Source organism: Papaver somniferum, unplaced genomic scaffold (assembly GCF_003573695.1).
Source record: "Papaver somniferum cultivar HN1 unplaced genomic scaffold, ASM357369v1 unplaced-scaffold_25, whole genome shotgun sequence".
Lineage (NCBI taxonomy): Eukaryota > Viridiplantae > Streptophyta > Magnoliopsida > Ranunculales > Papaveraceae > Papaver > Papaver somniferum.
This window is the reverse complement of record NW_020635485.1, coordinates 1-5,898: the sequence shown is the minus strand read 5'-3', so window position 1 is coordinate 5,898 and position 5,898 is coordinate 1. Positions and strand designations below refer to the sequence as shown.

General features: G+C 35.5%; 1 long non-coding RNA gene and 1 other non-coding gene across 2 annotated transcripts; both read right to left on the bottom strand.

The window, feature by feature from the left end:
• Positions 1 to 1,965: 1,965 nt before the first annotated feature.
• On the bottom strand, positions 1,966 to 2,048 carry LOC113341202. Its single transcript, XR_003355820.1, has one exon. It is a non-coding gene; the product is annotated as a small nucleolar RNA R11/Z151 (small nucleolar RNA).
• A 694-nt stretch (positions 2,049 to 2,742) lies between these two features.
• LOC113341189 lies at positions 2,743 to 3,708 on the bottom strand. Its single transcript, XR_003355810.1, has 3 exons — positions 3,672 to 3,708; positions 3,304 to 3,403; positions 2,743 to 3,194 (listed from the first exon to the last, which is right to left on the bottom strand). It is a non-coding gene; the product is annotated as an uncharacterized LOC113341189 (long non-coding RNA).
• Positions 3,709 to 5,898: the final 2,190 nt, after the last annotated feature.

Sequence of the window (5,898 nt, the reverse complement as noted above, 5' to 3'; positions counted from 1 at the left end):
AAATCTTCTTACTGGTATTGGTACAAGCAATGCAATGCGGGTACCATATTAGCAACCAATTTCTATGAAAATGTCATACTTTAGACATAAATTTTAATGACAAGAAGAATTTTGTCTAGCCAATTGAATGTTAATTTGAACTAGATACAATGTATGTGCTTATGGAATGAAAAGTACATTATTCCCACGAGACATAAATTCTCTAAAGCACTTGAGATATATCCTTATGAAAAATATATCACCCCCCTGAAACTTAACATATATTCACTCTAAAGTACTTGAGTTGAATCTCACTTTTGTTACTAATAAGTCCACACCACTGATTTAATATTTCAAGACTCAATGTCGAACAAATAGTGGTTTCCCTCCCACCGGCTTAAGGAATTTAAACTAGTTGTTGAAATATTTCCTTATAATGTGACTACGAAGATTGGATCATCAAACACTGCTCAAAATTTGTTTTCATGATAGAACAAAGACATCACAAAATCTCTATATGTAGCGAGAGATAATCACACCTTATTAAATTCCAAAGTAACGCATGCAAATGGATATCATGTGGAACCTCACAATGAGTGTACATGTAAGGGCTCACCACCCTTTTTAAATGTTAGTGAGTGTACATCAAAAGGACTTGATGGTTGTTGCATGTTTAATAGGATCAATGCAGATTATCCTATACCCCAAGGTCTTGCAAAAGCTATCATCAAAGGTTACAGATGGTGCCTAAGGCATGGTTATGCGTACAAACCTACCTTTAACTGCTTGGGGAATATGCAGTATTGACGCATCTTTACTTAATTTGTTTTAGAACCCAATATTAGTCAACATTTTATGCGTACCAGTTGGTAACCGGATTTAAGCCTGACATTCGTGGTCGTACGCATTTTTTGTTGCACTATATATGTGCCATTACGATTCCACATCGTATTATCATGGGTATTCAAAACTGTTAAGTAGTTGTGTTGGAAATGAGTTCCCAAGAGTTATCCGCATTTAAAACATTTGGCAGGAGATCTCTTACTGCTAGATTTGAGGGTTGTCATTTTAATAAGACAATCTTCCAGTCGTTTGCTTCCGAGAACTGTGATTGTCCCATACCTTGTCGAAAGTTAAGTCCTTTATATGTCGATATGCATGTGTTGATAAAAGAAGGAATGAACTTTTGACAAATACAAAAGTAAGCCTATTATGTCAATTATTGATGGAAGATAGGTTAAAATCTTATGTTTACAAGGATTATATCTATTGTATATCGTTGTGCAAATGGTGATGGAAAATAGAATGAATCCTTACTTATTCCATGGTATTAGGTCGACCTCCGATCCACAATTTTTGTGTATATACTGTGTTGATCCATAAGGTGTCTCATGTTGAACAAAATCGACAGAGTTATTCTTAACTTAGTTGTTGCTCAGTGAGGTACTTCATGTCGAGCATGATCAACTAAATTAATCATTCTCGTTTGGCTATTTAGTTGTTGCTCCGTAAGTTTTCTTATGTCGAACATGACCAATTGAATTGATTACGTTTTGTGGTTAATTTGGTTGTGTATTTCGATTAGATTAATTATGGGTTATCTTGTGATTAATCTAATTGTGTATTTTGAGTCTCTATAAGTTCACTTATGTGTTGAGCATTTCCGATTAAATTAATCATGAGTTGTGATTAGTTTAATTGAGTATTTTGGATTCAAATTCATAATTGAGTTCTTTAGCTTCGGCTATGTGATTGCCAATTCATTGTTGTAATTGAGTTCTTTAGCTTCGGCTATGTGATTGCCAATCTTGGGAGTTATGACGAGATAGGTTCAATATTGAGTAGACGTGTATATATCGTTGAGATACTAGTGTTCTAATTGGATAGTGGTTGGAGAATCAGAACTCTCTAAAAATTAAAAAACAACAAAGCACAAACAATACCTATATATTCTTTAAAGTTAAAGTAGTCAATAAGAATAGATTTAGGCTTCAGTGTGTGTAACATTCAGATCATTGATAAATCTCACTGAAATCCGCTAAGATAAAAAAGTTTATCATCATTAGCCATTTATCTTGATTTATTGACATAATCTTTTAGCAAGGCAGCTTATAGACACAGGAAATAAAGTGTTTCTCCATAATCGAGATCTGTTCCTGCTTAAAAATTGTTTCAGGGATGACTTCATCAAGAAAATTTCTTGAATCCCCATCAGCAATTCGTTTTCTTGAATCCCCATCAGCAGTTCGTCACAAGATTGCTTCAAGAGGAACCTCATCTCTAATTCTAATTTATCTATACTCTCTTTAGAGGGAGTCTGGATAAAAATAACCTTGTTAATCCTACAAACAACTAATCCAACAAAATAAGGGAAAAACTATGGAAGTCTAATGTTCTCCCAATGTCTTCTACAAAACTATGAAGAAAAAACCAAGATGTAAACAACAGATGACAAATCATATTTCAAAGTTGTAGCAAAGTGAAGACCCGTAGAGGCTTTAAGGAATTGAACTAAAGACCTAGTGCACATAACCATATTTCCTTAAAGAGAAGGAAGAAAAAAAAAATCAACTCTGGCATGTCCTAGCAGCATGTTCTCTGAATCAGCTGGATGAGTTTTCTATTTTATCCTAATGGACACTTCAATTTCTACTCTGCTGAAAAACCTGTTCACACAGGTCAAGTTCCTGGAACAATTATTGGCAGCCAGATATGTTAATCGAGACCATAAGCATGCATATACATACAGAGAGAGACTAATAGAGACTAATAAGATCTCATAAGTAGGCAACAGATTCATTCAAAGAGCCAGAATCAGATGTTAATTACACAGATAGATGATAGATTCATTCAAACAACACAAAAGTTAGGTTTCTTCTTGACAGAAAGAGAAAACATAGGGCAATTTTTAAAGGAATCTTACTTAAGAGATAGATAGAGCATCAATAAAAACCTAAGATCACCATCCCTCAGGCTTATTTTTGCCAATCGTAAATCCCAAGATGCTGGTTGTTGCTCTGCCACTGGCTTTGTACTGCACCCAAGTAGTTAAAGTCACTCCCACAAATCCAGCAGCTGCAAATTTCGCAATATTTACAGCTGCCTTCTTATAATCGTTTACAGAAACCTTCTGGTGTTCTCCTCCAGCCTCGGAGGAGAAATTCCTTGCTGAAATGAACTTCGAACCTAAACGCCTAATTTGGGGAACCATTGTTCTGAAGGGGTAAAAAACCCTAATTAATCCAACAGATCAAGAGAGAAACACAAATACAAGAACAAATTCTACTTATAAGATCTTATAAGAGAGAGAGAGAGAGAGATTACCTCAAAGGAGCAGACATTGTTGTGATTAACAAGTCACAGAGAGAGAGAAAGAGAGATTATCTTCGTACAGAGAGAGAGAAAGAGAGATTATCTTCGTATTCTGAAAATATATAATGGAGGACTATGATTAGATGATTGCTAAACACCCAGAAGGCCAAATCAATTCATATCGAACAAATCTTAACATAAAAACCCTAACTATATAAATAAAAGGAAGATTATAATAACATGATCGTTAAACAAGACAGAATCAATTCATGTCAAACAAATCTTAACATAAAAACCCTAACTACGTAAATTTAAGAATGAAAAACTGCTGGAGAAGGGATATATCTAGAAAAAGGGAGAGAGAAAGAAAAGAGACTTACCAAGCAGGCGGCAATACAAACACAGGGGAAATTCTCCTAGTTGGTTTTAATTATACATATATATATAGAGAGAGCGGAACTGCCCATATCCGATTCAACTCGGCTGACAACCCTAATAATAACTCAATTACTAACGGCACCCGCTTTTCTCCACCAGACGAGAGTTTGGGCCTGGGCAAAGATGATCAAAATTAGGTGTAAACCGTGTAATGAGAAGGGGAAATTAGGGGGAGACCCAAAAAAAAAAAAAGAATGATATTTTAGAGACCAGGGTTTTTTTGAGGGGACCATGGTTTTATTAGGCCACCTTCTATAGTGATAAGGAGTGTCCTAAAACGTTGAAATGACTAACCTACCTTTAACCTAATTTAATTTAAAACCAACCTAATAACCACCTATATATAACCACCACCTCCTCCCACCATCACCGCCGATTACCACCACCACCACCTCCGATTATCACCACCACCAACCACCGATTACCACCGCCGATTACCACCACCACCACCTCCGATTATCATCACCACCAACCACCGATTACCACCACCTCCTCCCACCACCACCGCCACCGCCTATTTAAGAAATGTAACAACATCAATGCAATCACAATTAAGTTCGGTTACATAATAATTTTATCGAGTATAAAAGACGTCAGCCGCAACCTGATTCTGCCATCGGACCACTCCGGAGGTATTTTTCAACAAACCCTTCACTTTAATTTGATTTTGATTGCTTCAATCGAATAAAAATCATCAAAATAGGGTTTTAATAGGAGTTACAGAGCCATGTTCGATTAGGCCGATTTTCCAAAAAACCCTAGTTTACTAACCGAACTTCTTGAAAATGAAGAACACGAAGAACAGTTCGGTTCTATTGGATTTAAAACTAAGTCACCTCTATTCGGTTGTTTCGCAAAAAATTTTAAAACTACAAAGTAACCGAACTCCACCCTTAGAACCGAAAAAAACAAATCCAGTCTAACCGAACTGTGTTGTTGTGGCCACTATGTTGAGTTCCAAAATAACCGAACTTAGCCAATAGAGTTCGGTTTGTTCGCAAAAACTTTTAAAACTACAAAGTAACCGAACTTAACCAATAGACGCTGGAACTTCAGATTTTTTTTGTTTGTTAAGTTCGGTAACTTCACAATTTTATTGCAGAAACCGAACTCAGAGTTCGGTTGGTTAGCTGTTAGGTTCAAGTTTGCGAAAGAACCGAACTTTGTAAACTTATATACTCTTATATTACGTAAAGTTCGGTTAGATCAAAAGTGCATGCAGTTTGCGAACCAACCGAACTTTGTACATCAAAGTTCGGTTAGTTGAGAACCAACCAAACATAACGCTGTAACTCCTAGAAATTATATTATTTGAGAGTTCGGTAACCTGCGTGTTTGGAACAAGTAACCGAACTACACTTTCAGATGAGTTCGGTTACTTGTTCATCTCACGGGCAACCGAACTACAGCTTCAGATGAGTTCGGTTACTTGTTCTTCATATAAAGTTACCGAACTATTCAAAATCCAGTTCAAATTTGGATCATTTTGAAGATTAACAAATATTCTAGGAGAGGATGGAGATGGAGAATCACATGAGTTTTCATCATTTGAATACTCAAACTTAGTGAATTGGATTTTTTTTTTATTTTCCATGTTTTTCTCCTTCGTCTTCTCTAACTCTACTCTCTCAATAATTCTACTCAACTAATAATAAACCCATTTTTTAATTTAATCTCACTAATTTTTTTTAACTAAATCATTCACTAATCATAACCTAAAATTAATTAAGAGGATAGATTAGGTATTAAATAAATAATTAGATATCGGGTGACCTAGAATTACTTCTAATGCCTTTACCCAAAATAAAACCATGGTCCCCCCCAAAAAACCATGGTCCCCAGAAAATCGTTCCAAAAAAAATAACATTCTCATTGTTTGGGTACTGTGACACCCATAATTATTTTTGTGACACCCATAATTATATGAAATTATTAAATATGTCTGCATGACGGATTATGCATCTGCATGACGGGTTATGCATACTATTTTTTTAGGGATAACTCGTTCAGCACCCTAATTTTTCAGGGGTATAATTGGCAACACAACTTGGACATAACATATCTAAAAATCGGCGCCTTGGAATTTTACAAATTTTATATCGTTGGAAATCTATTTAAGAGAGCTACGCAACGAGTACAAACAAGAATATCAAATTTTTGTTTTTCACG